The following is a 12,579-nucleotide window of genomic DNA, read 5'->3' as shown; positions in this document are numbered from 1 at the left end:
ACAGCGAGGCCGTCTGTCTATGGAAGCCACGGCGGCGACAAACAGCACCCACACAACAGCCCCAGACGGCTTCTCAGGAGCAAGCGGAGTTGGACAGGCGGCAGTGTCGGCTAAGCTTAGGCGTGCGTCCGTGAGGCACTAGTTCTTTGCTGGAATTTTCAACACAAAACATTTATTCATTGAACAGTTCACAGCCACTTTTAGAAGCCCACAGCTAAGTACATATGAATATTCTGCAGTTCTCTCTTAAGTGTTCGATAGAGAACACGAAGTAACACTTTCAAATTAATTGTAGAAATTTACGATGGGAATGACTCCGCGGCCCAGTGACAAAGTGTCACATTTAGAGTTGCGCTGTACCAAAACTACGCCTCGGTAGTTTTGGTACGGTACATCAGTGAGGTAGTAAATGATAGGATTACCGGTAGTATTAGGAGCAACTTTTGATGCAAGTAGAGTTTACATGCACGAACACGGAAAGTATATAAAATTATTCTTGTTCTTTTGTAGTTAGTAGGACGTTCTTCATTATGATCAAAGGTAAGCAATTCCTGTTGTTATCGACAAATACCGAAGTTGTTGATGAATAAAAGAAACGCGTTTTATGTAAGTTCGACTACGCATTGAAGTAATGTTATATATACTGTTATTCTGTGTTTTTTTTAACTTTACCCTTTCGTTGAGGAAAAAAAAGTGTATTGTTTTCCTTGTTTTTGCTGCAGCATCCCCTCTTTCATCTTACAAATCAATAGCTTTCGAATACAACCTGAATTAAGCATTGACAATTTCATTTTTTCTTTAAAAACTGTTTACTTTTAAGTAACAGACAGGTGGAAAACTATGTAAAGCAAAAATGTTTCGCAGGATATCCAACTTAGGGTAGTCTAGTAAGACAGTGGCCGCACATGGGATAACGCCTAGTAGGTATGCAACACACCAAAAGTACAGGTAACGTGGATACATCCTTCACTGACCAAAGCTACTAGGAAAATTGCCGTAGCCTACACTCACTTACGATGGTCTACGGTAGTTCCACAACTTTAGCAAGATTATAAATCTGAAGTTTTCGGATTCTATAGATTTTTAACTGTCACTTATCACTTCTTTCATCTCTGGCGATGTTTGTTGCTATCAAAAATACCGAGTTGCACCATGGTTCGGTGGTGGTGGTGGTGGTTAGTGTTTAACGTCCCGTCGACAACGAGATCATTAGAGACGGAGCGCAAGCTCCGGTTAGGGAAGGATTGGGAAGGAAATCGGCCGTGCCCTTTCAAAGGAACCATCCCGGCATTTGCCTGAAACGATTTAGGGAAATCATGGGAAACCTAAATCAGGATGGCTGGAGACGGGATTGAACCGTCGTCCTCCCGAATGCGAGTCCAGTGTGCTAACCACTGCGCCACCTCGCTCGGTACCATGGTTCGGAATCCACATTAAACTGTATGTCCCCCAACAACTGGCTGGGCGTGTCAGTTTACATCTCGGAGGAAAGCTGTGGTGTACCATCTCCAACAGGACCATGTCTCGTAAAGCACTGTGCGGTTCAAAACAATCTTTGGACAGAGAGTACTCCAATTACTTGCAATAGCCATTTCTCTCTAAGTAAATGTGAGAGTAAAATATTTTGGCACTCAGAGAGGAAAATTGGAGATTGAAATTTTGTGAACAGGTCTTCCCACAATGAAAAACGCTTTTTTTTCCTAACAATTTCGGCCGCAACTCACTTATCATATCCGTGACAGTCTCTTCTCTTTTTCGTGATAATATCATAGGAGCTTCCCTTCTTTGAATTTTTTCGATGTTTTTACCTTGAATGCAGAGATCTTTAATTGTCATTATAATTTTGAAACTGGAGAAAAATAGCACACGATTTATCTAGATTTATTTTCTCCTTCTGGTGTGGGGAACATGCTCTGTCCCCAAGTCAATTTCCGAAACATACTATGATATCCAAGTTTTTATTTCCTCCTCTTCTATTTTCGATGGATAGTAGCCAATGGCACATCAAAACGTTTTTTAATGTCCGTCAGGATTATTTCTGTTACTCTCATGTTTCTCAGTATCAAATTCTTAATTTTCAGTCTGACACTAACATTATTATCTTATGCATAAAAATATCACATGTGAATATCTGATTTCCTTATTTGAAGCTTGTCTGTCATGTTGAATGCTTGTACATACATGGTCTGACCAGAAATCCACCGAAATACTTTCAGAAGTGGCAGTGTGGACAAAACAAGAAAAAAGTGTAGCAAAGATGGGCTCTAAATTGCAAACCTAAAGATCTATGGGCACTGGTTCATCTTCGATACGATGAAATAAAGAGTTTTAAGCTGAAAGCTCCTTGCTTTCCGTGTTTAGGGACGAGACAGTATTAACCGAAGTAAGAAATAAATATCTAGTGAACGTGGACTCTAAAATGCATAAATGAGCAGCTCTAAGCACTTGTTTAGTGGAAGAGGTGTGTATGATTGCGGCGAAGATGAACAGGTACCCACAGCTTTTAAGACGCGCACATTAAAACCCATGTTTACTGGACATTATTTTCTTCTTGTGGTCCACATTACCGCCTGCGAGAATATGGAAGGTAAAGAGCTTTCAGTAGAAGAGATGTGCTTCACAGTAGGGAAAGCGATTATGTGCTCACAGATTTTAAGTACGCTTTTGAGACTTCATGTTTACTAGCCTTTTTTCATGTTTTCATCCATACTGATACCCCTGATAGTTTGTCATTGGTATTCTGGTTCACATCGTATAATAACACTACAGAAAGTGATGAGAATATAATTGCAACGTTTCTTTTGTCCGTCCCTTGGAGCTTCCTTAGCATCGCGAGAAATCACCCTTGGTTTCGCGGCTGGAACCCACGCCCTTTTGGCTGTGAGTGCCGTGCGAGTCAAATTACATGACGTACTGCTTCGCAAATTTAATGAAAACATTTATTGACGGAGCCAGATTGATTTTGTGCTCTGCTACATATGTAAAAACTAAGAGAAACTTGCCAGCGTTAGTGTGACCCGCGACACAGAACGAAGCATTTCATCAATCCACTGTCCGATTACTTTCTGGAAAGGTATCGAGATTAGAATACTGACTACGGTAACAGTTTAATACACCGACTATAACCGGCTACTAGGATCTTGCCCCAATAATCAGGGCAACAACGAGTCAAGAATACAGTAGAATGTTAGTAGGGAAAGAATCGTTAAAACATCACTCTTCCATTTTGACGGAAATAAATGAAAGGTACTTCCTTCAATTAAAGTCGCCAGTTCCGTCTCGCTCACTGAAACGCTACCGTTCAGCTAGCGACTGTCTCCGCAATCTGATGTAAGAGCCCTGTGTACCAAGCACATGTACGGTGACTTGAAGGCAACACTCATCCAAAACACCGAAGAGTTCAAACCGAAATCCACTCACGCGCAAGGAGACAGCCTTTCGGAATCTCGTAGTCTTTCCGTACTGCAAAAAATGACTCAGCTGATAACGAAGACTCACCTCTCCCGTCTTTCGAACTGCTCTGCGAAAACACCACCTCCAACCCGAAAGGCACACGATTTCTTCACCCCTCGAGGGCTGCAGGTTGCCTCCTCGATTTCGAAACCTGAAAACCGCCTCACAAAATTATTAACATACAGGCCTTTCAGAAAATCAGGAGCAGAATGTAGGCATTTTGATGAGCCACATTCTGGTCCTGCTATTAGAGCTTTTGTAACGTCTGCTTTCTGAACGAGTTTTTACAAATTTTGTGTAACAAGTGTATAAAAAACTGACTGTCATGGGGAAATTATTCGTACTTAATCTCAGCCCAGTCGGCTCCAACTACCACCTATTTAGGAGGACGAGGGAAAGATTGGCCCAATATCTTTAGGCGGAACAAAAACCGCCTTCCACTGCAGCCGGCGACTGCAATTGCGAACAGGCCTAGGATGCGTGGGTGCAAATGGTATGATATATAACTTCACATTATTGAAGTGAAAATGTGACATCAATAACCATATTAATACTACGAAAAGAGTTATTTGGTATATGTCTCTTCGGGGACTCGTTTGAGATACCATAAATTACAATAGATCGAAGACCCCAAAATACGTTAACTGTTTGCTCCATTTACACGTGCTTACATTACCTAATAATTACTACAGTAGCATACGTTGCCCTGTGGTTCACTGAGTACTACCGCAAAAGTGGCCAAAATTATTACGGGAGAGAATTAGGAGTAATCTACTTCAAAACCGCTTAATAGCCACGCAGTGCCATCTCGCACAGACCAAGAACCTATGTACGCACCAGTAATACTGTCTGCTCTTTCCTAGAAGCCCGATGCCGGTGGTATATGGGAGAGAGTTATGAAGAACTTGCAACAGAAATAAGGGAAGCACTGTATGACAACACACTCAAACAGCTTAAGACGCTGCCCGTATTTGTGCTTTCTAGGAGCCGCCAGAAACAGACTGCTTTATAGCAAGTAGCGCCAGGTGTGCCGTACTTGCGCTCTTCGAACATTTCATTATTCTTGTCGGCCGCCGACTGGACCCTGACTACCCAGGCGTCCGGTCAAATTCGTCCTGTTCGACTGCTCGGTGATACTCCAGGGTTTTCTCTCATTTTACTATCGTATTCCTAGTTCCGCTCGATGTGTCCTCTTGATCTCGCAAGCCGATTCGCGCCAGCGCTGGTCTCGGTGGAGTGTTTAAAGTCCCGTCGACAAGGAGGTCATTAGAGACGTAGCGCAAGCTCAGATTAGGGAAAGGTGGAGAAGAAAAGCTACCATGCCCTTTTGAAGGAATCATCCCGGCATTAACCTCAAGCGATTTAGGGAAATCACATGAAAACCTAAATCTGGATGGTCGGACGCGTGTTGGAACCGTTGTCCTTCCGAATGCGAATCCAATGCGCTGAACCCCCCCCCCCCCCCCCCCACCCCAAAAAAAAAGTCGCAGGAGCGTGTTTCTCGGGTGCTAAGTCATAACAAAGGTCCTCTTACATACAAATTGTGTCGTCTTGTTGAAGCTACGACTTCGAAGTGTATACTGGCAAAGTACAAGTTGACCATAATTAAAGTGCAGGAACAGAGATCGCAGGAACAGAGATTGCAGGAACAGATATGCATTGTGGGCTGTAGTTATCGTACAGACCCAAAATTAGCTCCTTTTCGATCATCGGTTGCAGATCTGGCACTATGAATGCAAGAAAGACGTATAGAAATGTTTTCGTATCAACGAATTACGAACGGGACGTGAGTATTAAAGGTGAAGCAAGTGAAAAGGGCGTAATGTTGATTTTATTATTAACTCATTATTACACAATTTGCTCAATATGAGCAACGGACATGTCGAGAAGATGCTGTAAAACGCCAGATTTGCATCTGGTGCCCAAAATTAGAACTAATTTTTTTCCATTGTAAATCGATTCCACATTTACGCATTAGCATATGTACGAAGTTTCGCTGACAGGGGAAGGGGGCGACACGGCTGAACGGCTGCGGCAGCCGCTTCGGTAATAGAATGGCGGCGCCGGATCCCGGTTTTAGATGCGCGTGGTTCAGGCACCAGGCAGCGCGCACGCGACACACAGGCCGCGCAGTCCGGCCAGTGAATCACTGCGGCTGGTTGGCTGGCGCGCCGCCAGCGCCGGCAGTCATTTGTCGCCAGGTGACGCGACACCTAGACACCTAGCAGCGCTGACGGGCGGCGCTGACGCGCCCGCTGCTGCCCGCCTCCCGCACATCCGCGTCGCGCGACCCCTACCTGCGCCTGACAGATTTACAGATAGCCTTCCGGAAGCGCCCCGACTCCGCTCATTAATCGGCGCCCCAAACAATTGCGGTGTCGCTTTTTCCTCCACGGGAACTCTAGCAGACACTCCCGGTATATTTGGATCCCATTCTTCTTCCGCTCTCCTTTTCCATTATGTTACTGTACCCACTGCCGGAGTACCTTGTCAGTGGATTTTTCTAAAACTTTTCATTCACTTCCCCTAAAGGTAGATCAGGCTGTTTGAGTTCTGTCCCAGTGCATAGTCAGGGTCAATTGAGCCAAAACTCAGGCGACCTAGTAGTGGGGCAAAGACAGTCCCAGTTGGGAATATTTTGGAGGGTTTCCAGTCCAGCATTTGTCTTGCAATAGAGGGAAACTGCCAGACAACGTCGGGCAGATCTAGGGGATAAGAATAGTTTTAAATTTAATTCTGGCGTTATATTTCAGAAACAAAAATATGAAAACCTTCTGTTTAGGTTAGTGTATTTGATTATGTCGCTACAGAGCAAAGCCAATGACTTCCTTATGTCGCTACAGAGCAAAGGCAATGACTTCCTCTAGCACTTGTCTTGCAATAGAGGGAAACTGAAAGACAACGTCGGGCAGATCTAGGGGATAAGAATAGTTTTAAATTTAATTCTGGCGTTATATTTCAGAAACAAAAATATGAAAACCTTCTGTTTAGGTTAGCGTATTTGGTTATGTCGCTACAGAGCAAAGTCAATGACTTCCTCTAGGACTGCTATGGACCAGTGTCGTTGCTGATAGCAGGCCCTTTGATCAACACAAGAGGGCTACAGACTGCATCAAAAACTTTAGTAACTGAAAATGGAAAAGTTTGTTCAGTCAGTCCACTTAAGCCATGTTGTGTCTGTTCATTCTATGATGTGAACACTCGACTAAAGCAATACGAACATTACCTCACCCAAACGACGACAATCAGTAATGGAAAATAACTATATATATGAATCAGGCATCATGATTACCTTCTTTATTACAATTCCTAACTATAACACTGCCTTAACCTGTTTTAGTTCAGTTAAATTACACGTTTCGGCACACAGCTAGTATTACCTATAAACAGAGAAGAGTGCTAAAGTTTAAAAATACTGGTCTACAAGACGTAAGGATGAAAGTAACTTTCGCATGATGTACCGACATTGTTAGACGTGATCTCATATGGCGAGTCGTGGGAGTGCGTAAAGCACGCAGGAACAATGCTGAACATGATAGTATTGGTGGCCCAGGTGTTATAATGTAAGGGGCATAATATGTATTTCATGGGCATACTGACCTCCAGTTCTCACTCACCGGCCAATGTTAATATGAAACCCTACTCCTTACCCCTTGGGCGTTTTTCATGGGTGCTTTGGCCCTGATTTCATTTTTGTGGATGACAACAGGCGACCGCATCGTACAATGCATGTGGAAGAGCTTGTATGATACGAGGATATCTACATCCACATATATACTCCACAAGCCACCGTAAGGTGCATGGCGGAGGGTACCATGTCCCACATCTAGTCATTTCATTTGCTGTTCCACTTACAAATAGAGCGAGGGGAAAATGAATATGTATATGCCTCTCCATGAGCCCTGAGTTCTCTTCTTCGTAGACCTTAAGCGAGATGTACGTTAGAGGCTGTAGATTGGTTCTACAGTCAACGTCAAATACGGGTTCTCTAAATTTTCTCAGTGGTGTTCCTCGAAAACAACTTCGTCTTCCCTCCTAGGATTCCCATTTGAGTTCCCCAGGCATCTCCATACTACTTGCATTTTGTTCGAACTTACTGGTGACAAATCTGGTAGCCCGTCTATGAATTTCTTCTATGTCTTCTTTTAATCCGTTCTGGTCTGGATCCCAACACTCATGCAGTACTGAAGAATAGATCGCACTAGCGTCCTATATCCGGGCTCCTGTAGTTCCCCTCTTCCAATAAACTGAAGTCCACCAATCGCCTTCCCTGCCCCGATCTCCACATTTTGTACCACAGGATCATCAGCAAATAGCGATAAATTACTTCTCACACTGTCCGCCAGATGATTTATGTATACAGAAAATAACAGCTGTCCTATTACACTTCCCTGGGGTATTCCTGACAATGTCCTTGTCTCTGATGAACGCTCGCTGTCGACTACAACGTACTGGGTTCTATTAATTAAGAAATCTTCGAGCCGCCCACAATATGGGAACCTGCTCCATATGTTCGTACCTTCGTTAACAGTCTGAAGTGGTACACCATATTAAATTCTTTCTGGAAAACTAGAAATACGGAGTCTGCCTTTTGCACTTCATACACAGTTTGCAGTATACCATGTGAGAAAAGAGAAAGCTCGAGTTTCGCACAAGCGATGCTTTCTAAGAGCGTGCTGAGTCATGGAGAGAAATTTTTTCGTCTCGAGGAAATTAATTATATTCGAGCTGAGAATATGTTTGCAAATTCAGCAGCAAACCGATGTCAAGGATATTGGTTTGTAAGTTTGAGGGTCCGCTCTTTCACGTTTCCTATATACAAGAGCCACCTGCGCTTTTTTCCAGTCGCTTTGGACTTTGAGGTGGGCTGTAGATTCTCGATAAATGCAAGTTAAGTACGTTTTCCAAGGTTTATTTACATTGCTTAGGGCTGTGTGCTTTGGAAAGACCGAAGGATATTAAACCTCAGTCTTCCTATAGTCCTGGAGTTCCGATTTCATAAACAAGTTTCGGAAGGTGCAGCGATAGCCAATATGAAAGTTTCCAGCAATGAAAAACTCAACATGAGTTGGTGGAACGCGGAACAATTAGTAACACGCACACGCTGACATATGTTCTTAGCGTTCAGCACAGAGAATATTAAAAAACTGACGACTGGAACTCAAATTTTTAATTGAATGCATATCCAGAACTCGCGTCAGATTCTTTGATGTCGTCATCAGATTATTCGGCAATTTATTAACGACGACTTCGAAACGTTCTTATTATTAATGAGCGAGGGACCACAAACACGCCAGAGGCGATTACTTTAAACACTGAACTTCTCCATTCATTTCAGTCCAATTCGCGAGACACTGACAGATGAAAGCTTGCAAGCTGCACCCGTATTCACTTCCGTCGGCTTCCCCTCGCAACTAAACCGCAATAAGCCGACAGACACAGTATTCAGACTAATCCTTATTACGCGATGACGTCCCGAATGGTAACTCTCTCGTCCCCGCCCCCATACCGCTACTAATAAAGCGAGTCACTCTTGTAAAAATTGCCTGTCCCGCCGAAGCATTCATTAGCGTTCGCGCGGGACGGGCTCCGTGTAATCTGTTTTCCCCCTTGTGTCTGCACTCGCATCGGTCCGGCCGCGCTCGGCGGGTTGCCTATCTCCGGGATCCCCTTACTTGCTCTGCCCCGCACATGTAGTACGGATTACTCCAGGACCCTCGCTCCCTGTACTTGGGACCCACCCGCTAATATGCTTGTAACCGGCAGACAGCGTCCCACACGCAGAGGCGGGCGGCAAATCGGTTTAATTTTTCAGATAGCTTCGCGCCGTCTCGCCGCGGTAATTTGTCCCACTTGAGCCGCGACGCGCAAGAAGCGACCAATTAAATACGCCGATGCCCGGGACGGCTTCTAACTGCTGTTTACTATCCGCTCTATTAGGACGGCTTCATTAGCTCAGCTGCCTCTGTCCCTCGCGGCAGGAGGAGCTGCACCCCAGCAGAAGAGCACGACGTTGGATTTCTGTTTCACCATCGACCTCAGCCGAAATTACCCTCATTTGTGGTAATCAACTTTGCAGTCGCTTGAGAACGCCTAGATTTCACGAGCAGTGTTTTAACACTTCAGTCACTTCAGGACTCTTCACAGACCAGTGTAGAGAAATGTTCGGGGAACTTAAATTGTTATCCTTGGAAGAAAAGTGATGTAGTTCTGCTATCGAGTAAATTTATAGAGATTATGTTTGAAGAAGACATTCCGATGATTATGTTTCTACATCGCATAGGGATCTTTAGAATACGATATCAGAGACGAGGATGGAGACATGGCGTTGATATATCCATTTCCTCGCCCATGCTAATTCCCAAATGCAATATTACGATATAACATAAATTTAATTTAATTCTTCAGTACTCGACGTTAAAGTATGCACTGAAAATTTTCCAGTTCATTGATGTAATTTTGAAGGGCGCAAAGCAGCAGAATTCATGGGTTGACAAGGCAGCCATTTTTGCTAGTGTTTCAACGGACGCGAGGAGAAGCTGCCGGGCAAGGAGCGGTGACGCTGGCGTCGGAGGAAACTGCATCGCTTTGAGGTTACTAAGTGGCTTGTTAACTTTCTAGAAGGATTAAGTATCAGAATACTCCAGCGAAAAGAAAAGTACAACGCAGTTTGGCTGGAGGAATACTCCATGTATCCGGAGAAATGAACTCGTCCATGTCCATGAAGTGGAAGGAGACACGAAATAGTGCATCAGTAATTGTATTGGTCGGAAGATTCATGTGTTGTTGTTGTGGTCTTCAGTTCGAAGACTGGTTTCATGCATCTTTCCATGCTATCTATTCTGTGCAAGCCTCTTCATCTCCAAATAACTACTACAACATTCACATTTCTGAATATGCTTACTGTATTCATCTCCCGGTCTCCCTTTACGATCCTACGAATCCCCCCCCCCCCCCCCCCCCCTCGCATTTCACTCCAATCTCCAGTACTAAATTGGTGATCGCTGGATGTCCTAGAGCTCAGAATATGTCCTACGAATCGATCATTCTTGTAGACAGGTTACGCCACAAATTTCTTTTTTCCTCTATTCAGTACTTCCTCATTAGTTACGTGATCAAATGTTCAAATGTGTGTGAAATTTTATGGGACTTATCTGCTAAGGTCATCAGTCCCTAAGCTTACACACTACTTAACCTAAATTATCCTAACGGCAAACACACACACCCATGCCCGAGGGAGGACTCGAATCTCCGCCGGGACCAGCAACACAGTCCATGACTGCAGCGCCCTAGACCGCTCAGCTAATCCCGCGCGGCAGTTACGTGATCCATCTACCTAATCTTCTGCAGTCTTCTGTAGCACCACATATCAAAAGCTTCTAGTCTCTTCTTGTCTGAACTGTTCGTCATCTATATTTCACCTAGAAACATGGCTAAGCTCCATACAAATACTTTCAGAAAAGACTTCCTAACCCTTAAGTCTATATTCGATGTTAACAAATTTCTTTTCTTCAGAAATGATTTTCCTGTCGTTGCCAGTCTACATTTTATAACCTCGCGTCTTCGGCTATTATCAGTTATTTTGTTGGCCAAATATCAAAACTCATCTACTACTGTAAGTGTCTCGTTTCCTAATCTATTTCCTGAGGCATCACCTGCCTTAATTCGACTACATTCCATTATCTTTGTTTTGCTTTCGTTGGTGTTAATCTTATATTTTCCTTTTTTTTTCTTCTTCCTGAACTTTAATTCATACGCTAAATTTTTCTTTGTGCTTACTCAAAGTACAGATTGAACAACATCAGGGGTAGGCTATAACCATGTCTCACTCCCCTCTCAAGAACTGCTTCCCTTTCATGCCCCTCAACTCTGTAAGTACTATATCAAAATACAAAAATACACACTAACATTCTTGTAATGCTATGGGTAGACAAAGATATGGGAACATGGCGATAAATGCATGCTTGAACATAAATGTAGGGGATAGTCAGGCCTGCGGGTGATGCTGTTGTATCTGTTCACCAGTGCCTCCAGTGCATTGTGTTCGATACGTTGCAGCCGCCAGTTGTAATCAAACAGTGTTCTGCGTAATTGTGAGTCCATTATGTCGGAGCTAAGTGAATTCGAAATCGGATACATTTTTGGTACCTGTATGGTGGATGCATCCGTAACTAACGTAGACGCAGTACTTGGTGCTTCATGAGGTGCCGTTTCGAAGATTCACACCACATACACGGAAGGCAGAAGAACATCATCCACTATTGTCACGGACGAAAGTGTGTACTGAGTGATCGTGACGGACGATCATTGAAGACGATTGTGACGAAAAATACTAGAACAACATCTGCAAAAGTCACTACACAGCCGAATATCTTACCCGCGAGCCCTGTCAGCACAAAAAAAAAAAAAAAAAAAAAAAAAAAAACACACGAAAGGAGCCCCAAAAACAGGGAATTGCAAAGAGAGATGGAATTCTAAAACCACACGTCAGTGATACAAACGGGAAAAGATGGTGCCTAAGCCACAAAACCCCGACTATGGACGATTCAAATTGTCATTTGGTCGGGTGAGTAGTGTTTCACAATGTTTCCAACATCTGATCGAGTTTACGTCTCAAGAGTGAACATGGCGGTAGTTCAGTGATGGCAGCCATGTCATAGTGTCCCATAAGCCCCATGGTTACTCTGAAAGATCCCATTACTGCCAACGACTATGTGACAATTTTGGCTGATGAGCTCATTCCATGATACAATTTGTATTACCCAATGGTGATGCGGTCTCCCAAGACGACACGTCCCTAGTTTACACCGGTCGCATCGTCCAGGACTGATTTTGCGAGTACGAGAACGAATTGTCACAATTTCCTTGGCCACCACATTCACAAGGTCTCAATAGTGCCCAATTTGAAGAGAGGGGTGTGTGATCGCTATCCACCTTCATCGTCTGTACCTGAACTTCCCACTATTTTGCAGAAAGAGTACTAGAACGGTGGAAACCATACACGACCCGCTCAAATAACTTACGAGAATGCAGCCGGGTGACGTCCAAAATCGCCGATATTTCGACAACACCCTGTCAGCCTCAAGCCAAAACGAGGTCACCTGGTTGCGTCTCCGTAAGTTATTT

This window comes from Schistocerca americana, chromosome 8 (genome assembly GCF_021461395.2).
Source record: "Schistocerca americana isolate TAMUIC-IGC-003095 chromosome 8, iqSchAmer2.1, whole genome shotgun sequence".
Lineage (NCBI taxonomy): Eukaryota > Metazoa > Arthropoda > Insecta > Orthoptera > Acrididae > Schistocerca > Schistocerca americana.
The sequence above is the reverse complement of the archived record's forward strand: the minus strand, read 5'-3'. Positions refer to the sequence as shown.